Genomic DNA, 27,987 nt, shown 5'->3' with positions numbered 1-27,987 from the left:
TTCATTTCCTTGTTTTGGAACCTGGTGGGCCGCACCGCGGCTTCCTCGAGCTCATTAACGAACCAACCCTCCCGCCCCGAGGTCGCGGAGGCTCCTGGGACCTGTAGTTCCGAAGGCACGAGGAGCAGTTGAGTTACATCTGCGAAAGAAATACAGCTCCCAGATTGCCTTGGGTCGCTATAGCCTCGTCCCCACAAAGCATGCACGCCTGCGCACTGAGCACCTCCCCCCCTCAGGTAGCGCTGCACTGCCAGTTCCTGTGAAGGTAGAAAGTGCAAAGTTGCAGTGTGGTTTCTGCGAGTTTGAGGGAGCTGGTGGAAAAAAGGCCCTTGTTCTGGTGTGAGGAAAGTACTTCACTATAACTGTCCCCGGGGGAGAAAAGTGAAACGTATTTAACAAGCGCCTTGCTCAACAGTCGGCTCCAGTGGTTTGCGAGGTGAGGACTGTTGTCGGACAGTTGTACTGCAAATTGTTTTTTGTGGCAATTGGTCCTCATCTTGCCCCGCCCCTCGTCCAACCGTTCATTGGCAGAGTCTAGAGAATGACGTCCTCTTTGGTGCGTGGGTATCCCCAGGCTTTGGCTTCTTTCCCGTTCTTGATTGGTAATTGAGTGTACTCGGTTCCTTCTGATAGGTTAATCTTTTTACTTGACGATGCAAAAACCGTATTTCAAAAGCTGAACATTCAGCGGTTTCCTAGTTCTAGCATCGGTCTGAGGACATACAACTTCTGGTCCCTAACAGCCAATCATCCTTTTCTTGGCCCTCTAGTCATGGTCTCCCCCTAGTATATGCGATTCCCCTTAGCCAAGCTTTGCCTATCTGTCTAAGGACAATTAAAGGGCTAGAAGGATGCAGTGTTTTAAAAAAACAATCATTTGGGTTGGACTGTAAAAGTTTTTTCCGGTGTATACATAATGGTGATGTTCTCCTAGAATGTTTTAAAAAGTCCCCTTAATCAAGGTGAACATTGATTCATTATTGCAGACATAAAGTGTCAGATGCTTGGGATACAATCTTAAACATGATTGGTGCTACGATAGGATTTATATACTACATTCAGTGGGAACACAAAGGAGGAAATGGTCAGTTCTACCTGAAGTTTTAAGGAAAGTGAGTAGTAAGTGACTTGTCTGCAAGGTTTGAGAAAACCTGGGCAACTAGAGGGAAGAGGTGGGAGGATCATTTATTTACTACGACAGTAAGTTTCCTGGGAAACCGCCTCAGATCTTGAAGTCAATTACAAAATATATGCGTTTCTCTTATTTCCAGGAACTATGCTAAGTGCTGGAAATACAAGATGAAAATTGGTCTTTTTCCATCAGGGAACTCAAACCTATTGAGGAAATAAACATATGAACAAAAATAAACTATAAGTTCAATGAGCAATGGAAGAATAGGACTACGAGAGGACTGAGGTTAGGCTTCACAAAGGAGGTGGGTTTGAGCCAAAATTTAAAGAACCTTATTTGGAGGACAAGTGGAGAAGTGGGGAGCAGGGAATTATTTCAGGCAGAACCAGCACATACATATACCATGGGAGAACATGATATATTCTGAGAAATGCAACTAACTTGAATATTACAGATTAAGGCAGGGGAAAGGATGGCTAAGAAGAGACTGGGCAGATATGCAGAGCTCAGATTATGAAGAGCTATATGTGTCAAGCAGAAGTTTTAGATTTCATCATACCGTAGGCAGTAGGAAGTCTTTAAAGACTTTTGAGCTAAGGAGTAATGCAATCAGTTTTGTGTATTTAAAAAAAAAATCCTTCAGACAATAGTGTTTGGGATAGATTGGAGGCAGGTAAGTACAGTAAAAAAAACTGTTGCATTAATTAATACTTGTAAAATACAAAGATCTGAACTGTAGAGTGGCAGTGCTGATTATAAAAAAGGGCAGATACCAGAATTATTTATGAATCAAATTCAACAGGACCTGGTGATTAATTAAATGTAGGGTTAAGGGAGAGAAAATAATCCAAAATGACTTCGAGGTTTTTTTACTTTAACGTAAGATAGAAAAATAAAGGAATAGAAGCAGTTTTTAAGAGAGAGATGATGAGTTTGGCTTGAACATGTTGAATTTGAAGTACCTGTGGGGCATCAAGATAGAAATAACAAGCAAATGAACATTTTTACGTGTCAATAAGAAGTCTTACCTAAATGTATAGATTTGGAAATCATCAGTGTATGATGGTGGGGTGTGGAGAATATTTTTTGGTTGGTTGCTATTTTTAAATAGGTTTTACATTCACTATATCCTCAAAATATCCCTAGAAGATCTGATGTATTATTACTCCTGTTTTACATATGAACAAACTGAGACAGCTAGTAAATTGCAGAGCCAGGTCTTAATAAATATGTACTTGGGAGTAAATGGAAATGAACAAATGTGTTAGTAAAAAAACAAATATAGGCTATGAAAATCTTAACTAAAAAAATAAAAAATGTGACCACATCCTGTATTATCAAGGAAATGGGGAAACAGACACTCTCCTACATTGCCTGTGGAAGTATTCGCAAAATATATACCAAATTATACAAGGTCTGACAATTAAGTTTGCAAACTTGTTGCAATGATGTTGCTAACCTTTTTCGACATAAGAGGGATTATTCATTATGAATTTGTACCAACTGGACAAACAGCTAACCAAGTCTACTATTTGGAAGTGCTGAAAATGCTGCATGACAAAGTTAGACGAAAACGACCTGACCTTTTCGCCAACAATTCATGGCTCTTGCATCACACCAATGACCAGCTTATACGGCACTGTCTGTGAGGGGGTTTTTAGCCAGTAAACAAACAACTGTATTGGAACACCCTCCCTACTCACCTGCTGTGGCCCCCAATGATTTCTTTCTTTACCCGAAGATAAAGGAAATATTGAAAGGAAGACATTTTGGTGACATTCAGGACATCAAGGGTAATACGACAACAGCTCTGATGGCCATTCCAGAAAAAGAGTTCCAAAATTGCTTTGAAGGGTGGACTAGGCACTGGTGTCAGTGCATAGCTTCCCAAGGGGAGTACTTAGAAGGTGACCATAGTGATATTCAGCAATGAGGTGTGTAGCATTTTTTTTAGAATGAGTTCGCGAACTTAATTGTCAGACCTCATACATTAGATTTTGATCTTAGCGACATCCATCAAAATTACATAGTAGTATCCTATGATTATACTCCTGTGGTAGATGTTGTGATGTGCCTTCCAGATCCCCCTTCAGGATTAAGGGCTGTATCCCCCATCCCCGCCCTCCCACCCTCCCAAGCTGCTGGGAGTGCTGCTACAGATAGCCGTCAGCTATCAGTCCTTTTCAGTAATTGCCTTGTCTGAAGAGCCACCACCTCACCTAGATCATGCCGTTTTCCTAGAGCAACCTCTATCCAATGGCTGATCAATGCAGAGATATAAAGGCCCAGACTGCTCACTGCACTTCAGGACAAATCTGATGGGTCATCCCATCTTCAGAACTCCCTGCGGGGTTGACTGAGGTCTGAGAATACATTGCAGACCAACTTCTCAATCTCCCCCATCCTGCTTTCTTCCTTTCCCTTCCAAAGGTGTTGTTCAGTTTATTAACACTCTCTAATACACTGATTACATGTTGATCTCCATCTCAGGATCTGCTTCCCCAGGAGCCCAATCTGTGGTATTCCCTATATGTGCAAGATGATATAATTCAAGGTTACTCACTGAGGATTGTTTATGATAGGAAAGGACTGGAAACAACAGAAATGTTCATTGAAAGGGGACTGGATAAATAAATTATGGCACATCCATCAATGGATCATTATGCATCCCTAAAAATAAAGTGAAGGCTATAAAATATGCCTTTCAGCTCTCCTCCCTGCAGGGAGGCCCCAGCTGCTAAGGTCTGAATCTCCCACACTCCCCATGGCTTCTCCCAGCCTATGACTGAGCATAGCAGGATCCTAAGGCAGGTCCATTCCTGCCAGATGTGGGTGGGAGTACTCTGATGGGAATGACTTTGCTTTAAGGACTCCTCAGGCTTAAAAACCCATCTGTCTTTCATAGAACCATGTTGCAGGCTGAGTCACTGCCTATCCAACCTTCTTTCTTCCTTCTCCCCTTCACAGGGGTCAGTCAGATCAGTACCATAATCTGACAGCTCCACCAGCTACCTCCTTTTTTTCCCTTCTTTTTCTCCCTCACAGGCATTTCCTCCAGTAAGTCTCTTTCCTGTCTAATTCCATCTTAGCATCTGCTTTTCAGAAGACCCAACAATGAGGAAATTGTTTAGGTACTGATATGAAAAGACCTCCAAGATATATTTTCAAGCTAGAAAAAGCAAGAATGAGAAGAATGTCTATAATATGCTAACATTTTTATACAAAAGAAAAAAATACATATTTGAGTGTATATGCATATACTTACCTCTAAAAAGAGCACAAGAAACTGCTCAAGGAAGGGAACCATTGCTTGCAAATTAGGGGTAGGAGAGAGAATTTGTACTGTATACTTTTTTGATCCATTAAATGTAAATAAAATTTAAATGCAAAAAAAAATAAAAGCTTAGATAAGAAAGGGAAGAGACAGATAGATGGGACTGTGGTTACCGTGATCAAGACAGGCTCAGAGTTTCACTTCATTGTTTTGTTTTTTAATAGGAGGAAGGAACTTTTCATATATTGAGGGAGAATAGCTGGTGGAGAAAGAAAAAGTGAAACCATGGGAAATATTGGGGCTGAAATATGGAGCTCCAAGAAGACACAATCCAAATATAGGTAGCTTCATACAGAAAGAGGGAAAGAACTTTTTCAGAGGGTGGGTGGGAAGAGTAAGATTGGGTACGCATGAAGAAAAGGGAATTGAAAAGCTGAGATTCCTAACCTCATTATAATAAAAATATCTTGGCTGTATGACATGGGAAGCATGATCAAATGCAGAGAAGAAAAGCAATGGGGGTAAGGGTAGGGGCAGTTAAGGAAAGAATGATGGTTTTGGGGGGTTTTTGGCAAGTAAGGAGTGAGAGTAAGAGCTAACGTTTATTGAATCCTAAGCATTTTATGTAAGTTAGCTAATATGATCTTTACAACCATCTTATGAAGAAGGTATGTATTATCTCCATTTCACAGATGAGAAAACTGAGGCTCCATGAGGATAATGTCTGTACAGGTAGTTAGTGACAGTGACAGTTAGTCAGAGACTGGATTTAACCCCAGGTCTCTAGAGGACAAAGACTGCACTGCCAAGTATGGATAGTGGCATTTATCAAGAACAAACGATCCCACTGAGACTCTGGGACGTCCTCTTTGTCTTAAACTCTACTTTAGAAATACTACTTCTACTTCCTTTTTCTTCCTATTTGGTTTATATCAGTCATTAGTTCCCCCTTCTCAGTGCATTGAAGAATCACAGGGCTTATGGAATACAGAGAAGGTACAGATGCCACTGCCCCTACGACGTTCATTGTCTCAGTGTGCATAAGAGGCCTTCCTTCCTTTGCTCTTTCCACTCAACCAGTAACAGTTCTCTGGCCAATCAAATTTCAGAACATTAACTGCCATATAAATTCCTGTTACTTTTCTAGGAGGTGTATTCAGACTATTTAAACGTTGATTAAGCCCCTTGATGAAGCCCCTTTCCATAAGGATGATCTAAGCTCAAAGGCTGTTGGGGAAACAGAGTCTGGTCACTTCAGTACAGAGTCCGTGTCAGGGAAGCTGAAGAAGAAGAATGGGATTAAGAGTCAGACCTCTGCCTGACTGAGTCCAGACGCAGGGAGAGATGCCCACCTGCTGCTGACAGGGTATAGGAAGAGCTTGATGCCTGGGTCAGTGTCCTAGAAAAGTACCACAAATTGTGTGCTTAAAACAACAGGAATTGATTCACAGTTGTGGAGGCCAGAAGTCTGACATGAAGAGTACCCAAGATTGGTTCCTTCTGGGGACTCAGAAGGAGAATCTGTTCCGTGCCTCTCCTAGCTTCTGGTGGCTTCCTTGGCATTCCTTGACATGTGATAGCATAATTTCAATCTCTGCCTCTCTCTTCGCCTGTCCCTCTTCCATCTGTGACTATGAGGTTTGACGATTAAGTTTACAAACTCATCCTAGAAAAAGTGCTACATACCTCATTGCTGAATATCACTACAGTCACCTTCGAAGTACTCCCCTTGGGAAGCTATGTACCTACGCCAGCACCTAGTCCACCCTTCAAAGCAATTTTGGAACTCTTTTTCTGGAATGGCCATCAGAGCTGTCTTCGTATTACGCTTGATGTCCTGAATGTCATCAAAATGTCTCCCTTTCAATATTTCCTTTATCTTCGGGTAAAGAAAGAAGTCATTGGGGGCCAGATCAGGTGAGTAGGGAGGGTGTTCCAATACAGTTATTTGTTTACTGGCTAGAAACTCCCTCACAGACAGTGCCGTGGGAGTTGGTGCATTGTCATGATGCAAGAGCCATGAATTGGTGAAAAGTTCAGGTCGTTTTTGTCTAACTTTTTCACACAGCCTTTCCAGCACTTCCAAACAGTAGACTTGGTTAACTGTTTGCCCAGTTGGTAAAAATTCATAATGAATAATCCCTCTGATGTCAGAAAAGGTTAGCAACATCATTTTGAGTCTTGATTTGGAATGATGGAAATTTTTTGGTCATGGAGAATTGGCTGACTTTCATTGTGCACTTTGACGCTTTGTTACAGGGTCATATTGGTACACCCATGTTTCCTCACCAGTGATAACATGGCCCAAAACATCATCTTGCCTCCCCAAAAGATCAAGGCAAACTTCAGTTCTCCTTTGCTTTTGTTCATCAGTGAGCTCCTTCAGGACCACTTTTGCACACACCTTTCTCATGCCAAGATTTTCAGTTAAGATTTTACTGTTTTCTATATCGATGTTTACTTGGCCGGCTATGCTTCTCGCAGTCAGCCAATGATTTTGACACACAATTCGACAAATTTTTGCAATGTTTTCGTCAGTTCTGCTCGTTACTGGCCGCCCTGACCGCTCTTCATCAGTGACACGTTCTCTCCCCTCTCAGAAAAACGTTTAATCTGTTTGTACACTGCCATTTCCTTCATGGCATTATCCCTATAAACTTGGACTAACATGTCCCTGATTTCACTTCCACTCTTGCCAAGTTTAACAAGAAATTTAATGTTTGTTTGTTGCTCTAATTCAAGCCCAGACATTCTCGCGACGGCACATAAAAACACACAATACCAATAATGAATGCCACTCAGCAAGACACCACCACATGTCGACATGGACACAGCTGTGAGAGGCTGATACACCAAGGTTATGAAACCTTACCAAGCTGTTTGTACAGTGTTGCCAAAGTAAGCGCACGGTGGCAAGTTTGTGAACTTAATTGTCAGACCTCCTATACCCAAATTCCCCTCTTAAAAGGATATCAGGCATATTGGATTTAGGCCCCACCCTAATTCAGTATAACATCGTTATAACTTGTGTACATCTACAAAGACCTTATTTCCAAATAAAATTACACTCTCAGGTTCCAGGTGGACATGAATTTTGGGGGGACTTGATTCAACCCACTCAGTGCCCAAACTTCAACTCTGTCACTGAATGATGGGCCATCCTGAGAAAGGGAAGAAAATGGTCCTTACCCTCATCCCGCACCACATTCAGTGGGAATGAAATGGACTCTTTGGCATCCCCAGACTGGACTTTTTTTATTTTTATTTTTATTTTTCTTAAAGGAGAGTCTAACTACAAGAATGTTATTAAAACACTTCTTCATCTTTTAGCTGTATTTCTCTAATGTCAAAGAAACATATCATGGTGAGTGAATCTGATCCTTAAAAATTAACCTAATATTCTCTGTGGACAGATTACAAGATCTTTTTGTTTTGTTTTTGTTTTTATTGTCACTTTTTAGTAGCTCATGTATAGGAACATATAGGATGTCCTCAAATATACAGTAGACACCGTGCACTACAAAGCAACAACAAAGTAGCTTGATCAGTCCCTCTATCAGGCAGATGCTTATTTCAAAGAGAGCTGAGGGAGCTTTTTTGTGTTTTTTTTCATTCACGGAGGAAAAAAACCAAATTCCTTCTAAGGAGGAGCAGAACTACATAGGAACTTTATTTATCTCTTTGGCTTACTATGTTTTCAAAAAACACAGTGAAAACAGTTGAAATCCACCAACAGCATTTTGCCAGTCATCCTTTCATTCTTTAAACTTCTTAGCCCCAACAGAGGACAAATTGTTCCCTGACACCAGAGTGCAGCCTGTCCTAGATTTTAAGCAAAAATCAAATAAATGATAACACACAGACAGGAATAAGGCCTAATCACATACCAGGAAGGAATTTGAAAAGTTTGAACTAAATATTAAAAAACTGGGTTCATTTGACACAGGTAGAGAACCACATTGAAATAATCAACAGTTTGTTCGTGTCAAAAGGAAAGGTGGGTGTGCCCGGTTTCCAATGGATTAGTCATGAAGAGAACTAAGCTGCAAATCTTGCAAATCAAGTTCAGTGCATATGTGATAGAAGTAGTAAGCAAAATCGTGACTATTTTTAATGCTTATGCCTTTAGTCATAACCAGTTTATAAGCTATGTGGAAGTCAGATTTGAATATGGAGATAAAATTTCTCTTACCACAGTCTAATCTAGGTCAGGGAGGTTTATTGAAGAAATTTACCAAGTTGTTTTCTCATGGTTTAAGGCTCAGCTCAGGATCACCTCCTTTAGGAAGTCTTTTCTTGCCTCCCCCAGACTAGGTTGGGTGCCCCTTGTCCTGCTAACTTGCTTATATTTAAAAAAAAAATATTTTCCATAATAAAAATAAAATTAGTGAAAAGAATTTCATTGTTTTACACATTTGTAAATTTTTACATCTGGATTAATAGAATACAGGTAAATTTGCCTATCTACTTCTGCATTCATTCTGTTACAATATGTTGTTTTGGTTGTTTTGTTTGGCTGATTATGTTTTGTTATGAAGAAAATCTAGCATTATGTAGGTATCTGTATAGTTAAAAAGGAGAGGGGTATTTTAATAGTCCTCTCAGATAATTATAAGGATATTATTCTCTGATACTACATCAAAACTCAAGAAGTGGTAATTTATTAAAGGATAGTTACAACATAGAATCTGAAACCGATAGCAATAAAGTTTCATACTGTTACCCCCATTGTATCTTGAACTTTGAATGGATTCTTATTTGTAGGTTGATCAGTCCCACTGTGGAGTTACACATTTGTAATATCATATATTAGACATTTGGAAAATAATTATTCAGATCTTCCAAATGTTGACACATTCCATTATCAAAAAAATCTTATCTGTTAATATCACCACAGATCTCATCAGGAAAGATGTAAGCATTGGGAAGATACCAAGCTCATGGTGTCAGGTAAATTTTTCAAAATCTTCATTTTCGCTTGAAAGCTTAACTGTTAAGATAGGCAACAAATACCATGAACTCTTTTCCTTGAAGTAACAGTATCACTTCATTCATTTCTAAGAAAATGCCAAATGCCCAGTCTGAATAAACATAGTTTTCATTCTTTCAAGTAAAAATGAATGGTCTATGGGGAAAAAGTGGCTCTTCCAGCTCACAATTCCAAAGATTACACAAGTGCTTTTCCTAGAGATAGCCATCAGTATGCAGAAGTGCTTTGTGCTTACTTCCCATCTTGTCCCACAGAATACTAAGAAGATGTGTCCTCTAGGATCAAGATTCAATAAAGCTAGTAGAGGGTAAAAGGGGTCAAATGTTTGGTGATGGAAGGAGAACTGACTCTGAGGGGTGAACGCACAATGCAATATGTTAATGATGTATTATAAAAATGTACACTGAAACCTGTATAATTTTATTAACCATTGTCACCCCAATAAATTTAATAAAGATAAGAAAACTAATAATTTTTCTGCTTCATTGAGGACGTTCCTATGTGTAACTGGCATTTTCTTTATTGTGAGTGTGTGGTGGGGAAGAATACAATGACTGCTGGTACAGTTTGGTGCTACTGTCTCATACATGCTGAGATGCCAGCAGTTTTACCCACCATTAATTTCTTTTGCACAAGTAATGCAAATGTCAACGCTGGAAAAAAAGGGAGGGAAAAAATATCTTAATATTATTATGAAAGTAGTTTTAACCTTGTAGACACCCATAAAAGGTGTTAGCAATGTCCAGGAGTCCATGGACTTTATTTTGAGAACTGCTGTGGTAAAAAGCTAGTGCCCCATTTTGTAAATTCCCTAGAACTGCTGTAACAAAATACCACGTACTGGGTGGCTTAAAACAACAGAAATGTATTCTGTCACAGTTCTGGAGGCTAGAAGTCTAAAATCAAGGTTATCAGTAGTTTCCACAGATGGTTCTTCCAGCTTCTGCTGTCCGCACGCATTCCTTGGCTTTTGGCAACATAACTCCAATTTCTGCCTCCATCTTCACATGGTCTTCTCGTCTGTGTGTGTCTCTGTGTGCTCTCCTTGTATAAGGACACTAGTTATTGGCCTACCCTAATCTCATATAAGCTTGTAGGGGAGGAAAAAGTTTTCCTTGACCCTCTTAGAGTCTCTAGGTAGGTCTGAAGACAACTTTCACATGACTCGGGAGACCTTCATAAGGAAATGATGACCCATAGCAAGATTAGATCTGAATATTTTTATGCTAGCCTTGTTGAAGAATGGACAGTTGTGGAGGAATATGATAAGTTAAAGAGTAAGAGGTAAGTGTAGTACACTGGGGAAAACTTAGCAAGGCCTGTTTGTTCACATTCTCTCAGCATCCCTTTGTCTACAGAGATAAGCATGCTGCTTTCCTCCAGGTATAAGGAAGGCACCTTTCATATAATGATCTGTTTCAGGGGAGGAGCTGGGGTGCATGTCAGAGTGACCTGCTTCTGCTGTCATCTCAAACTCCTTCAGCCTAAAATATTCAGTATGCAAAGTTGCCGTATTTTGGGATAGTGTGTTCTGAACCCCATGAACCTCATCTTAACTAATTACATCTACAAAGACCCTAATTTCAAATAAGGTCACAATCTGAGGTTCTAGTTAAACATGAATTTGAACAACCAAAATGTCCTTTGATAGATGAATGGATAAAGAAGTTGTGGTATATATACACAATGGAATACTATTCGGCAGTAAGAAAAGATGAAATAGGACCATTTGTGACAACATGGATGGATCTTGAGATTATAATGCTAAGTGAAATAAGTCAGACAGAAAAAGCAGAGAACCATATGATTTCACTGATATGTGGTATATAAACCAAAAACAACAAAAGAACAAGACAAACAAATGAGAAACAAAAACTCATAGACAATAGTTTAGTGGTTACCAGAGGGTAAGAGGGGAGGGGAATAGTAGATGAGGGGAAATGGAACAAATATATGGTGATGGAAGGAGAGCTGACTCTGGGTGGTGAACACACAATGGGATTTATAGATGATGTAATACAGAATTATACACCTGAAATATATGTAACTTTACTAACAATTGTCACCCCAATAAACGTTAATTTAAAAAAAAAAAACATGAATTTGGGGGACACTACCCAAGTCACTATACCCACCAATCAATATTCCTTAAGGTATACGTACCCATCCCAGAGCTGCTGTGAATGTTGGTGGCTAAAAGTTCACAGCTGTCCTTTCTCTAGAGTCTAGAGAATTTCCCTTAACGAAGGGAATTGTTTCATCCAAGAAGATACCCCCTCCCAGAGGCAACTCATAGCCAATGACCAGCAGAGATTGTGGTGAAAAGGTTGGTACCCTTGCCTCAAGGCAGGAAGTACCTTTTTGGTGCAAGTCTTACCCCAGAACTCCCTTCAGGATCAGGCTGAAGCTAGTCTCCAGCTGAGACCATAACCTGACATAACTTTTTCCCCTACCCCACCCAGCTTCCCTCACTCCCTTCCTTTTGAGAGCACAACCCAAAACAAGTCCTGAATCACTTTTCATCTCTTTGACAAATATTGAATGATTGCTGCTTGCTTTTCATTAAAGACATGGTAGGGAGTCTAATAGATCCTCACATATATACCGCCCCCCCCCCCACACACACACACACACTAGGACACAAAAGTCTATACCCTCATCAAATAAACAAAACTCCTGGCCTACACCAGCGGACAGCAAGAAAACTAATCTATCTTGACCTTGGCTCTAGATAAGCTGTAATAATTTGCAAACACAAGCATGGGTTCATGACCATTTCAAACTGCCTATTGTTAGGAGACAATTCATGAGTTTCAAGTTCCTGCACGTCTTGTGAGCAAAGGCACTAACTGTCTTTGTTTCAGACTATATTTTCAATGGTTTATGTAGTAAGCAGTCTTGGCAGAGAACGATAATGTCTCCCTCTGGACCAGAGGGCAGATTTGCTTATAGCCTTGGAAGATAGTCACAATTTTCTCTCTCTCTAAAAGGCAGGCATGCCTACTGCCCATTATAAAATATCCGTGTTCTGTCAGTTCAGCCTCCCTTTCCTGTAATGCAACCCACTGAATGTATAGATGCCACCTGGATCACTTTGTGGGACTTGGGAAACCAACACAAATGCTGACACTCTGGCTACTGTGATTGCGTTGAGTAATAACTTATCCTTGGTCTCTGGTAGTGTGTCTTCTGCCAAAATCCATGAAATTATGGCAGGCTAACTGTGGCAAGGTAAAATCTCACACCCTTCACAGTTCTTAATGCCTAGGTGGTCCAAACACCTTATGCCGAACATTTATTTTAAGTTGGTCCTATGTTGATGTTATCCCGAGAGAGCTAGTATAAACAAAAGAAAATCCTCTTTGGAAGAACACCCTTCAACGCAGACCTCAAACAATTCCCACAGATAATGTATCAAGGAACCATGAGCTTTTAGTCAAGAAAATGAAGTACCACAAATTAGAGGCAGTATCACAAAAACTTCAGATATTAGAATTGTTAGAGAATATAAATGCGTATGTTTACTATCTTCAAAGAAATAAAAGATGAGATTGAAAATTTGAGTAAGAAACAAGAGGCTGTTAAAAAATGACCAGTCAAGTTTGCAAAGGACCTACATAAGACCTCTAGAAAAGAAATATATGGAGGCATAACTTGGAGATATTGAAGGTTTGGTTCCAGGCCACCAAAATAAAGCAAATATCACAATGAAATGAGTCACATGAACTTTTGGTTCCCTAGTGCATACAAAAGTTATATTTACACTATACTGTAGTATATTAGGTGTGTAACATTGTATGCCTAAAAAAAGTACTCTCCTTAATGAAAATTACTTTATTGCCAAAAAATGCTAACCATCACCTAAGCCTTCAGCAAGCTGTAATCTTTTTGCTGATGGAGGGTCTTACCTTTAATTTGTAAACAGCACAATATCTGTGAAGTACAATAAAGTAAAGCACAAGACAGGTATGCCTGTAATTGTTGAAGTGAAAATTTTAATGGATGGGTTAGACATCAGTAGATATTTAGCTGAAAACTGAATGAGTGTGTTGGAAAATAGATCTGAAGAAATTGTCCCGAATATAATACAGAGCAAATGTGAAAGGAAGATTATGAGCCATAGAAGACAGAGTAAAAGGGTCAACATGTGTTAAATCAGAGTTCCAGAAAAAGAGAAAAGAAATAATAAAGAAGAGGCAATATTAAAAATTTTAATTTTGGGACCAGCCTGGTGGCTCAGGTGGTGGGAGCGCCGTGCTTCTAAAGCTGAGGTCACCAGTTCGGTCTCCAGTTCGATTCCCACATGGGCCAGTGGGGGGAGGCGGAAGAAGGGAAAAAAAAAATTTTTGGCAGGGCTGTGTTCATATATTTTAGGCATATTAAGTTTTCCAGGAAAAAAAAAAGGAAAGCTATCCTAGACATATAATAGGGCATGAATATGCAAAAGTAAATAATAGGTACAGCTAACTTTAGGCTTTTTAAAATGTGTATAAAATGTGTAAAAAGTCAAACAGAGCTTCATGTTTAAAAGGGATCTGATAAATTCTTCTATAACATAATGTTTCTAATATGTGTTATGTAGCTAGCTATACATGTTTAGACTTCCTCCCACCTTCCCTAACAATTGGGAAATATGTTTTGTAACCCATAGCCATAGCAAATAAAAGCTCACATTCTAGCCTCACTTTAAAATGCAAGAATAACAAAGAAATCAAGGAATTGCTGATTTTAATCTCTATACTTTTTCATTTTTGTAACAAATTTCATATGGAAACCTCACAATATCAGTATAAGAATCTCAATTTTGATACTTAAGACCCAAAACAATGCCAAAATAGGTACTTAATGAATGAATGAATGATTGAATTAATTCATAAAGATGATACCTAAATATAAAAGTGTTCTGGGAAAAAAATAGGACTGACAAAAAAAATTCATAAGAATAAGTAACTATATCATTGTTAAACTACCTGACCTTTTGAAACTAACAATTAAGGTTCAGGAATTCTCTACTTTGCCTCTCTGTATCTATAAAATATTGCAGTCCTTTTATTATATTGTGGAAGGATTGCGAACTGGTACAAGGTTCAAGGTTGTATCATCTGATAGACCCACCACACAACTCTACCCATGTGTTACTTAGCAACATTTCCCTGTCCCCTCTCTTACCTCCTGTTGGCAAACCTGCTCAGAGGAGGTTGTGGAACTCGGCAGGGGTGAAGGAAAATCCAGTGACTGATACTTTACGTTCAGGAACTTTCAGAGTCTATAGATGTCTTTTGGTTTTTGTTTTTCTTTCTAGTTTTTTCTTTATTTGAAGGTCTAATATATAATACAGAGGGTGCCAAAAAAAAGTATACACATTTAAGAAAGGAAAAAACTGTATTAAAATTGTAATACTCAGTATATACCGATAACAAAAGATGAATACAAGTTGTGTATATACATGTTTTTGGCACCCACGGAGTACTCGTATATGTATATACATTAGAGTTTATGCACAGTGGAAGATGCAGAACAGAAACATGTTTAACTGGAATAGGGTCCTTAAGCACTGGTTCTTCCACACCTTAATTGCTAAAGATATTGATGTTGGGAAACGCTGATACTCCCCGTCTCACATTTGGGGTTACAGCCTTGTCCAGTTAAGCAATACACTACTTCACATGGGAGACCTAAATTCAAATGAGTTTCTACTGACTTTTATGTGGGTCAGCAGGGGCATGAAAAGGAAAATAAATGAGAACAAAGAAGGAAGGGATCACTCCTATATAACTCCTTGGGTATAAGTATTAATGTGATTTGGTAAAGTAAACACTACTTGAGTATAATTATAATTCCCAGTAGATAAAGTATAGACATCAATAGAAGTCTATTTGGACAAAGCTAAGCTAAAATTACTGCAACACTTTTTTCACATAACTGCTTTCTTAAAAAAAAAAAAAAAAAAAAGCTTTAAAATATCCATTGGAAAATTAAAGTAATAATTAAATAAATTGAAGTGATTAATTACCTCCTCAAATATTGTATGTCTTAGGAAAAGATTATATTATTTTTAAGGCTAAGTGAAAGTAATGCTAGATATGAAATAGGTTGTACAAATAGTGAAGTGAATGGAAAAGTTTCACATTTTGTTTAGGTATGAAACTAAATAAACAGTATTGGGACTTCACTATTCAGAGTGGATGAGAGTTCAATTGTCATATAAAGTTAAACTCATAAAATATTCTAATTTTTAATTGTCCAAGATAGAAGTAATTTAGTTCCTTTCATCTAAAATGATGATGCTTTTCACTTTTAGTCTACCTCACTTTCATAAGGATTTAATGATTGTAAACTGTGACTGACATAAATAAACATATCCTTTTTATTATCTCAGAGTTTGAAAGTCATTTAAGGAGGAAACTACTTAAAAAGTACATACTTTGTGATATGACCAGATACCAAAGTACTCATAATTATCTGATATTTGCACATAGAAATAGTTATCTAGATTACTACTCTTAATGGGATTTCCCATACTTCAAATTTTTGTAATTCTTACATTCTGTGGGATAAAATTCATTAGTTGAGTTTATACTGAAATATATAAATTCCTAGTTTCATGCAGTTTATGTATAGTCCTCAGAAGAGTCCTGATCTTATGCTAAGTTCACAGTCGACACAATAAACTTTTGCTCAGTTGAAAACTACAGTTGTGGATTTCGAATAAGTAATACTAAACTGGTTCTGTAAAAATATGCAAAGGTTAGGTGTGTTTATGAATCTGCCTGGGAAGGTTCTCGCCACATTCTAAGTGCATGCTGAAAATTCTTTATTTTGATAATTTCTCAGCAGAGACACTCTCAAATAGAGATCTCTATACCATATAGTGTCTTAAAATAAAGTTTCAACAAGGGGACCAAGAATAAAATTCCATTCCCACAAAAAAAGTAATCTTACATTTTTAAAAAACAAAATAATTTAAGGGACATACCTTGAGTGTGATGTGAAGCAGTGTTTTCAATATCTGATGGTAAGAAGCTGAGAGTATTGTCCCGCAAAGCATTATCAGTCCCATTAATTATGTCAATGTATAAAGGAGAATTTCGTCTGGTTTCTAGACTTTAATTTACTAAGTGTATTAAGGTTATGATTTTAAACAATAACTTTCTTCATTGCAAATTCCTCATTATTGTTTTAGAATCTGGTCTGTCTAGCAGATAAAGTCTGTCTAGGTTGATACTTTAATTCATTTTGGTTCTTGCAAAATTCCTTTCTTCCCCAGATTGTTAAGAATTCTGAGATCAAGAAAATAAATGAAAAATGTCTAAAAATGTCCATGTAGACTTAAAACACTGTAACTACATGTATTAAATCTACAGAAAAACTGATGGTTAGGAACCTGCAAGATTTAATAGATTTTACAAAAGAATACTAAAACAACACACCATAATAGATGTGATAACTTTATTACATTTACTCACAATACAGTTTGAATAATTATAAATTAATAAATGTCATCAAATTATATAGATTATTCATCAAGTGACTGATCATCTGGTTTCTTCCAACATCTCCCAGAAGTGCTGAACAACAGCCCGAGTCTTGAAGGGTAATCCTTTAAGCATCTCTTAATAAGCACCCTGTGACTACAAGGACCCAGGTGTCTCTTTTGTGTGACATTGCAAAGAAATGTCCTCCCCTGTCTGACATTTCCCTATTCCCAACCAATTTAAAACAGATTACAGGATCTCTGTAGGGCCCAGGTGGTTCCACAAAGGTATGAAAAAATAGAAATATGGTGTGCCCAAAATGAGCTTTTTAAAACTGTTGATTCAGGGATTCTTAGTTACATGCAAAAGGAAGCTATCCAAATTAAGTCAAGTAAAAAGGGGGTGATTAGAAGTCCAGAGGAAAATCTCATGGATCCCAAACACAAATATAGAGATGGTCAAAGTTGAGACCAATACTCTCTCTCTCCATCTTTCTCTAGGGCTGTATGACTTCTACTTCCTTGGGGACATCCAGGTTATGGCTTATCTCTGAACATCAAATTTCTGTCTATTTGCATGTACACAGCAAAAAATGGCTGCCAATCTGGAGTCTACCTGACCTTACAGCTCTAGTGTCCTCCATGGAGTTACTGATTCAATGTCTAGGTCTTTGGGTTCAAATAATCAAGCAAAAGAATCTGATTGGGTTAGGTGTTCTTTCCTGGTCCCCCAACCATGGCTGGGGGATACAAGGTCTAATGCAAATATGGCTGCCCCTTCCCGGATCTGTGGGTAGGGCAGATTCTCTCAGAAGGGAATGTGGGTGGGGATGAAACAATTAGTATCTCAAGTTCCCAGATGCCAGTTGAAGTTGGACTTTCTCAGTTGGTTTTTTTAAGTCTCTTTCAAGTTGGGAGTTCAGGCTATGGATGGCAGAAGAGACAAATCAGCATATTCTCCTATTTCAAAACAAGACAGGATTTTTGTGTGTTGCAGGTATATCTTGGTCTATTAAAAACGGAAGGAGGGGTATACTAGGGGTTCTTGGTTCCCAACTATCTTTCTAGCTTCTAGAATGAGTAGAAGCTTTAAATGACCAGCTATAACCTGTTTCCAGATGCCAGAATAGCTTTTGTTGTTCAACTCCACATAAGATATCCTAAGAGAGATAACACATTGATAATGATAGTATATTGCTCCAATTATTCCAGTTAGTATCTTTCTCAAACAACAAGAGTATAAGAGAACAAGCCATGAACAGAACTTAAACAATTCTTTAATACTTTGGTTCCATCTCTTTAATCGTAATACCATGCTATGTGTAATAGAAACAAAACAATCACATTTTACGCCTCAGTTTTCAGAGTTTGTAGAGATCACCTGCTTTTATTATTTAATTGTTATAGGTTATAATAAGTTATAGTGACAATTTGCTTTTACCTACCCTCTGCATAAAACATGGTATATTTAGTTTAGCCCAGTGCCTATGAAGAAACCTAGTTACTAATGTACAGCATGGTGATCATAGTTAATAATACTGTATTGTATCCATGAAAGTTGAAAGAGAGTAAATCTTAAAAGTCCTCATCACAAGAAAAGAAAGGGAAAAAAATTGTAACTATGTATGGTGATGGATGGTAGCCAGATTACTGATGATCATTTCACAATGTATACAAATATTGAATCATTATGTTGTACACTGGACACTAACATAACATTATATGTCAAGTATATCTCAATTTTTAAATAAATAAATAAAAGAAACCTAGGTACTGCCCGAGACTGAATAGAGTTCTCAGTTAAGAATACGTTTTCCTCAAAAATTTGAAGGCATTGCTCCTTTGTCTTTAAGCTTCCAATGTTGTTTCATAAGATACATAAATGTCTAATCATTATGTTGTTTTTATGTGTCTTGGTTTGGGTCTCTTTTTTTCCCCACATTCATTATGTGGGGCAACTGATGAGCCCTTTCAATCAATGTCCTTTTTTTCTGAAATATTTTTTACATTAATTAATTTATTTATAATTACCTCCCCTCTCTTCTTTCTTTCCAGAACTCTTATTATTTGGTAATTGGGACTCTTAGACTAATCAACTCTTGGACTTATCAACTAATCTTTTCTCTCTTATCTTTAATCTCTGGCTTGTCCTACTTTCTCATAGACTTCTTCAAATATATCTACCACCTTTTTAGTGTATGTGCTGCCGAAGCGAGCACATCTACCACCTTTTTAAAAAAATCTAAGCTATCCTATTTTTACTTTCTAAGCACTCTTATTTGTTCTTTGAACATTTCGTGTTTATATAGTATTCTGCTCTTTCTTGTTGGTTTTGTTTTTATGGATAGACTATCTTCTCTTATCCCTATGGAGTATAATTACGGTCTTTTTTCTTAGAAATTTACTTCTACTTCCTACATTTTTTTCTGTTTCCTGTGGTTTCCTTTCTTCTTGTTTACTTTGATCTCTGTCTTTAAATGTTGAAGGCTTTCTTCAAATATCTAATACTTGGCTATTAATACTTAAGCAGTAAGCACTTCAAAACAGATGGTAAGCACTTGGCTTCTAGATTTATGGTCCTAACCATAGGAAGACCAAGCTGAGTTTTGTTTTGTCTTTTTTTGAAGTGAGCCTCAAACGTTACAATGTAGATAGAGGTCTTTCACTAGAGCTACTCCGAGGAGAAGGCCCCAAACTCTAGGAGATATAAGCTTGATTCTGCTTTCTGCAATTAGACATTAGACCTGGGGAGAGGGGGAAAATAGGGCTAATTTTCCCTAAGAATTTGTAAATTAAATATTCAATAAAACTTACTTTCCATAATACTTCACTTAAAAATTTACCGTAAGCAACAGACGCAATAATTGCATTTCTGTAAGTATCTGTCCTTGGAAACATGGGCTTTTTAAATTTCATTCTGACAAGTCTTTTGTGGGGTGGAGTGGCTGGTGGGACCCAAAAGATTAAAAATCTCTACTCTAAGAAAACTTTATGTCTACCAGTGGCATAGGAAGACTAGGGAAGAGTTGGAGCTTTGGGTCTTTAAACCACAGCTATAAAAGGTTGTTAGAAGCTATAGTCCAGAAATAACAATTCTGTGAACTCAGGACCCCAGAAGGGCCCTGCCCTGGACCCCACATTGCATTTATTAAATAACACATGGGCACCTCTTGTCACTTGAAATTCAGGCACATTGCTGGTATGGTGTGACTCACAAACCTCCACTCCTGGAAATAACACCAATTCCACCCCAGGGAAATACTTCTCCACGTCTCTTGCCCTATGTCCACAATACAAAGACAACTGAATACAAATGCCATAAAAGTTTATGGTTTACAGTGCTGTTGACAAAGAAGGAAGACCTTCCTTTGGAATGTGGGGAGGATTTGAATAGCAGAAGCTGTTAGATGAAAAAATAGTAATTAACTTGTCATATTCTTTTTCTAATTGTGAATGCAATAGCTTTTGGCCTAATGAAGTATCTTTTCCTAGTGTCAGGTATCCATTTTCTTGCTTCTCTCAGGACACCAGAGATACAAATTAGGGTAAAATTTCAAACAGTTGAGCATGGTGACTGAGAAACATTTCGCAATACTGAAACTTCTTTATTATTCTTAAATTCATGTATACCTAGGTATAGACGTGACAATACATGAAGTATGATACAGGCTCTACATGAGTAGCAAAATGAACATATACTAGCATTGCAGATAGTTTAATTTTCATAAAAATATTTAATAGGTTTCATTAAATTTTCACAAATTAAATTTAAAAACTATCTTTATTTTTGTAATTATAAACTCAAGAGTTGTGATTATTAATTATAATTCATACATTTATTGCCTTTAATTTTAACAGATTATACATTTTGAAAGAAAAGTAGCTTTTTGAAGTATCAGGAAAGAATTTTAAGTTGTGATTTTTTTACATTTACTTTATATTTTTATACACATTAAAACAATTAGTTTTTTCAATCCTTTAGATGAAAGAATGCCTATAAGTTGAGATCATGATAGAAAAACAAAATAGGAAAGTAGAGCTCAAAAACAGTAAAAAACAGTCTCAAAAGAAAATAGAAATACAAAAACCTTCAGAGGCTATCTACTTAAATATTTAAAAACTGAAAATGAAAATGTTCATAAATCACATTAAATTTGCAAACAGCACATTATAAACTCTTTGCTTACTGAATATTTAATTACTGATAAAAACAACTAAGAAAATTATGTTTGCATATTTTGCCAGGACAGTGGTCAACTATATTGTTTATAAATGCATTGTCCATTTCCATTCATTAAGTTCATTGTCTATCTTTTCTTATTTTTAACTTTATATCTGCTGTTAAATATTTAATTAATCCTAGGAAACACTTTTACTAAATTTGCTATAGTCTAAGTTTCTTTTCTTCTCTTTTCTTTTTTGGTAGCAAACTTTTATTGAAATCTTACATAACTCAAGCTTTATAAAAAGCCAACATAATTGAAAAATGAGTTCCCCTTCTAAAGTTTTAAATATCCAAAGCTTGAAACGGTTAATTTAAAAGCAAACAAATAAAACAAAATCTCTGCAGCAGACCTGCTGAAATACTTTAAAAAAAAAATATCTAAATGAGCTTAATCTTTACAAAAGTTATTTTAGCTCAAAAGCTATAATCAAAGTTATCTTAATTCTTCAAAGAAGAAAGAGGGTCTTCATGCTGCCATTTCTTTAGATTCTCTTTTTTTTTTTTTCAACAAATTTGTCCACAAGTCAAGTTTCAGGAGATTCTTCTTGCAGAAGAGGCAAACTACAAACATGGAAGAGTAACTGCCTAAGTAGGAAAGTGTTCCATAATACTAGTTAGTGTGCAAAGAACAGACAGAGTTCAGGGTTAATCTCTGGAACTCGATCTGGATGGTGATCTTGACTTTGATCAGATCTAGAACGGGATCTTGAAGTTGTTTTTGATGGAGGGGACACAGAATCAGCTTTTGAAAGTGGAGCAGGTAGGGGAATACTGGAACGACACTGACTCCTTAATCTAGATTTTGACTTCATAACACCTTTTGCATTTTCTTTGGGGGAACGAGATCGAGAATGTGACCTGCTTTGAGATTTCTCACTGTCATCCTTAGATCTGCTTTGAGAATGAGAACAGGAGCCAGGATCAGACTTGGGCTTAGATGTGCTCTTTGATCTAGACTTCCTGCCTTTTGACTAAGAATGTGATAGACCTTTGCTCCAAGACGTAGATCGGAGCAACTTTTTGAGCTACTTCGCGATCTACTACCGCTGCTCCTGCGACTCCTACTTCGTGACCTTCTCTGGACCATGACCTTGATCTGCTTCCAGAGTAAGCCTGCCTATGGCTCATTCTTGTTTTATCTTCGATGAGCCTAATATTTCTGCCGGTTATTTCTGTCCCATGCAGTGCCAAAGCACACCTCATGTCAGAGTAGGAGCAAAACTCAATTACTTTGTGAGCATCTGAATAGGTTGCTTCACCTGCTTGTCTCCTGAAATCCTTTACATCTTACCAAGAGCAACAACTAGAGTTTCTACAATAAGCCTGAATCCTGTACCAAGAGGTGGTCCATATTAGTCTCTGCCAGAAGTTCTCCGACTGCTGTATCCGGCTTCGATGGCCATCACGATCAAGGCACGGCCCCGGGCATGCTCCACAATCACGCGCTGGCCTCGCCGCAGAGGTCCTTGCGGTTCAGCTAAACGGCGTGGTCGGCGTCTCAGGAGTCCTGGAACTCCTAACCATTTTTGAGGTCTGTTTCGAGGAGGCGGCCATAGCCACTGAAAACGTGCGGTGTGTCTTTCTCCCGGTAGCTAAGCCGTCCTGTGTAGGCGCGGCATGTCCACGACGGGCAGGGGGCTGGAGGGTGGGCCGTCCCAACCGCCAACTGCAAGCAGCAACCTGGTGCGGCTGCGGGGACAGCGACAACCGCAATACTGCCTCCCACTGCAGCGGCGAGCAAGTCCAGCTACACAATGGTATATTCTGAGCTTGTTATTCTTTCTTATTAGTTTCACCTTTTTTTTCTGTTGCTTATCTTCCCCTATGTCTGTTAAGTTGAAATACAATATGGGACATTAACGGGAGTCATTCCAAATAAAACTGCATTTTCGCTTTTGGCATATCTCCTCTTATCTACATTAGTCACACAAAAGAAGTCAACAGCTTTGGGGACAGATTATACGTGGGTACTTTTGTTTCACAATTTAATGTAAAATATCTCAGGCATTGCAGTGTTGTTCCTTTCTTCAGTACTTTTGCTTCTGCAATTTAGTAGTAATAACTTATCTTTGCATGCTGTTCTATAGTTCCCAAACCACTTTCACTACTCATAATCGCAATGGAGCCTCACAACAACCTTGGGTGGTGGAACTCACATTTACATTAGGGAAAACCATGTTTTCAACATCACAATTGACAGATTTGTGACAACTGGACTAAACATTAAATAGTAAATGTTTAACACCTGCCTCTTGGAGGGTATGGAGAGCCTTGATTGTATAGTTTACCGATTTCCTTGAAGTAAATACTCCCACTGTGGCCAATTTCAAGCTACCAATGTGATATCAACTGACTTCTAAAAGTTCTGAAAATTTAACAAATGGCTTTTGCAAACAGGAAGAAGCCAGCTCTAACACCACCCCCCCAGTCACTTTAAATTTAATCCAAAAATATATGAAAACTTATATATGTGCTTTGTTTTGAGACTGGGATATCAAAATAAAAGATATAGATGTTCCAATTTAGTTGACAGATTAAACCAACAATGAAGCTATTAAATGGTAGTGTGGTCTTAATTACAAATGCTTTTGGAGTTCCCATAGGGTAGTGAGTGTGATCGGTAAGTTCTAAACTAGGCCTCAGTGATCCCCAACTCCCAGTATTCATGCCCTGGTGGAATCCACTCCCCTTCTGCGTGGGCAGAACTTGTGACTTCCTTCTAATCTTCTTAAGCAATAGAATATGGCAAAGGTGTAAAGGTATTGGGATGCCACTTCCATGATTATATTAGACTGTAACTTCTGTCTTACTAACGGACTCTCTCTGTTTCTGGCTTTGACAAAACAAGCTATTATGTTGTTAGCTGACCTATGAAGAGGCCCATGTGGCAAGGAACTGAGGCCCTCTGTCCAACAGCTTGTAAGGAACTGAATTCTGCCAACAACCATGTGAGCCTGGAAGCAGATCCTTTCATAGTCAAACTTTGAGATGAGACTGCATCACAGACCAATACCTTGACTGCAGTCTTGTGAGAGACCCTGAAGTAGAGGACCCAGCTAAGCCATTTGCAAACTCCCGAACCATACACGTAATGAGATAATAAATATGTGTGTTTTTTAGGCCTCCAAGTTTGTGTGATTTGTTATGCAGCAATAGACAGCTAGTACAGTGTGTGCTGGAGAACTGCCCTAGAGAATGTTATGTGGAATTGTAGCTAGTACTGGAAATTGAATAAGATTTTGATAGCGCAGGGAATGGAGGTTACTTTGAAGGAATGTTGGGAGACAAGGTTAATTTGAAATAGTATCTATTAGGAGGGAACTGAAAGACTCATTTACTCAACTACTACAGATTGAATCCAACCTTATGTCAAATACTTTTTTGGGCAATGTTATACAGTATTGAGCAAAGACAAAGAAGCTTTTATGTAGCTTAAAGTCTAATTGAGTGTAAGAGGGAGCTGACAATCAACAAGTAAATACAAGAGAACAAGAAAAAATTATGCAGAAAATTAAAGCAGAATGGTGTGTTAGGGAGTGACTAATGCTACCGCTACCGTAGAGTAGGTGGTAAGGAAAGGTGTGGCAGGCCTGTAAATTGTCCCCCACACCCATTCTCTTCCTCTTTCCTTTTAGGAATAGAATCACCCAACTTTTGACCAGGCAACTTTTAGGTTGGTGTGAAAGTAATTGCGGTTTAAAAGGTTAAAAATAATTGCAGAAACCGCAATTACTTTTGCACTAAACTAATAGCTAGCCAGGTAGCAACCATATTTTCCAGCCTCCCTGGTAGCTAGCTAGGTGTAAATATGTGACTAAGTGAGCAAAACTGATGTTACTATTTCCAGATCTTGTTTTCATAAGGAAATTATTTTTTCTCCACTTTCTTTTATCCATTTTCCAGGCTGGAATAGAGACAAGATGTGGCCCAGCTTCCATCACGAGAATGAAGATTGCATTCAATGATAACAGGCTAGAAGGAACCCGAGTCCCTGAATGATCTCAAGGAGCAGAACTGTCCACTCACCCTTTACAACCTGCCTGCCTCTGGACTGTTATATGAGAGAGAAACATACTATAATCTTTTTTAAGTTACTATATTTGGGGATTCCTTTTTTATAGGAGCTTAGCTTGTGCCCCACTACCAAAGGTGACCTCAGAGCTAAGACCTAAGTGATATGAATGAACAAGTCATACAAAGCGGAGGAGGAAGAGCATTTCAGACAAATGAAAAGCACCTAAAAGGATAAAGGTCAGTATGACTGGGGCACAGGGAGTGAATGGTGGAGATGAGCTTGAAGAAGAATTAGTCCGGGACCAGATCATGTAGGGGTTTGAAGACTAAGGTAAGGAATTTTTATTTTAAGTGTGATGGGAAATCATTGGAACTTTTTAAGATATTAAAATAGAGGAAGTGTCGTGATCGGATTTATGCTTAAAAAATCAATCTGGCTGCTCTGCGGTAAATCACAGAAGGCAGAGAAAGTGGTTAGAAAACTACTGCAGTAGTCCAAGAGAACTAATTTTAGTGCTCTGAACTAGGGTAGTGATAGCAGTGAAGTCAGAAGATAAATTCTTGAAATGTTTTAGAAGTATCATCATAAAGGCTAATGATAGATGGGATTGGTAGTCGGAGTTCAGGAAAGAGTGGAATCAAACATGACTTTGGGCTCGAGCACCTGCTATTTAATGAGATGGTTGCTGCACGAAGGGTAGAACATAAGGAGGCAAGGGTAGAGGCAGAAAGGTCAGCCAGGGAGCTTGAGTTGAAAACAGTTAGGGATTTGTTTTTGTGGGAAGGGGGCAGGTTTTGCTGTGAAAAGGAACATCTCTTTTAGTCATGTTAGCTTCGATGTGCTTATTAGATATTCAAGTGGAAATGTCAGGTAGGCAAGTGTCCCAAAAGTCTGGAATTCAAATATGTCTGGGCTGGAGGTAGAGATTTGAAAGTCATTAGTATATGGATGTGTCATAAAGCCATAGAGTGGATGAAGTAGGTGATTTAGGGGGAAAGTGCACAAAGAAAAGACGGCAGAGGAGAAGCCAAGGACATTGTAGTGTTGGGAAGGATATCCAGATATAGAAGGAAAACCAAAAAAAAGGTGTCACAAAAGCCTAGAAAATTGTTTTAAGGAGGAAGATGTAGTTAATTATATCACCAGCCATTGAAAGACTGAGTGAAAAGGATTGACACCATTCTTTGAACCATTGGCTTTGACAAGATGTGGGCCTTGAGAAATGCCATTTCAGTCAAGGGGTAGGGATAAATACCCATTTGGAGGGTCTGAAGAAGAGATGAAAAGGTGAAGAGCGAAAGTATAGACGTGTCTTTATGCCTTTTAAGGATTTTTGCTGGGAAGGAGAGCAGAAAAATTGGGGGATAGCTGAAGGGAGAAGTGGGGTCAAGTAAGGATTTTTAAAAATGTAGGTAAGATCTCAATAGGAAAGATTACTAAAGAGAATAAGAGGGGGAGAGGTACAATTAGAGATGCCTTATGAAGGCCTAGGAGATGGGAGTCCTGTAAGTTTTTTAAGCAATCCTTTATGTGCAAAGTGCAGAAATGTTCAATAAGCATTTAAAAAAAAAACTGATAAAGTGGGAAAAATGGTCACTCTGATGGAAATGGGGCTGATGATAAAGGGATGATGATAGACGTTTTGGACATATTAAGTACAGTGAAATATTTAAATAAAATTAACTAACTTACTAAATTGTACAAGGGACTTTGAGCTTCAAGATAGTAATGATGCTTAAGAAAAATAATATATTTTACAAAGGACCAGTCCAGTTGGTAGGCATTTTAAAAATTATCCTATATCAAATTAACAAGGATTTACCTTGCCAAGATTTTTGGCACTTTTATATTAAATTAAATTACATTGGGAAAAAGCATAATAGGAATTGAAAAGCAACTAATTATAAGCAATTATAAGCCAAATTATGTTTATACCACAATTAGTGTTTGAGGTGGTTTAGTAGGCTGATTCTTCATTTGAATAAGCAACATCAAATAACTGAATAGGTTGTAAAACACATAAATACTTCTTTTATCTTTAGTCCAAGTATAACACCACACTCGTTTAATTAATATAATAAAATAAGCAACATTTATATTCTTTTGTCCCAATCCCCTATTAAAAACATAGCAATAGTAGTATTCGTACCCACTGCACAACATAGATTCTTTCAACAGATTTTATGGAGAAATGTGAACAAATAAATATTTTTGCATGACAAGTTCTACCCTGCAGGGAATCTAGAGTGCAAACTCAAACTATGTCTCTTTCATTAGGTTTTTCACTCTTACAACATTCTCTTGTTTCACTTTTAGCTGAGGAAAGTCTTTCTCTAAGGATGATAGGGGGAAATCTTTTGTCTTGTGACAATGGTAATTTTTACTCGTATGTCAGGTTTGCATTTTTCTCCCAGTTTTCCGAGTACAGAACTTTGTTACCACAATTTTGTCAATTCAGGTTAAATTGTTTGACTACAACTTGACAACTGTTTTACACTTTATGTTGATTACTGAAATATTAGACTCATGGTTCTTTAAAACCACTAGTGATAGCTTTGAATTCGTTATGTTAATTTCCATGTAAATTATGATGCACTGAGATGACAGCACTATAAATTTTGTAGGTGTTGGGGACCCCTTTAAATTAGTTCATCAACTTGAGACAATTCAAAGAAAAATCTTAACAATTTCAGATTATGCTCAATAAATCAGTTTCTAGAAATAGCTTTGCACAATAAATACCCACCAGTTGACCTTTTGGAGCACGGACTTGCCAGCGTTTCATGGCAGCTGCAGCGCTCAGCCAGCTCCGAGGCTTGGCGAGCCACATGGTGGGAGGTAGGTAGAGCTGGAGCCCTCCAGGGCTGGGCGCCACGT

The 27,987-nt window shown here is 38.0% G+C and overlaps 1 pseudogene; it reads right to left on the bottom strand.

The window, feature by feature from the left end:
• Positions 1–18,127: 18,127 nt before the first annotated feature.
• On the bottom strand, positions 18,128–27,940 carry LOC109449058 (uncharacterized; annotated as a pseudogene).
• Positions 27,941–27,987: the final 47 nt, after the last annotated feature.

This window comes from Rhinolophus sinicus, chromosome 2 (assembly GCF_057876585.1).
Source record: "Rhinolophus sinicus isolate RSI-liver-muscle chromosome 2, RSI-T2T, whole genome shotgun sequence".
Lineage (NCBI taxonomy): Eukaryota > Metazoa > Chordata > Mammalia > Chiroptera > Rhinolophidae > Rhinolophus > Rhinolophus sinicus.
Note: the sequence above shows the minus strand (reverse complement) of the source record. Positions and strands in the feature narration are given on the sequence as shown.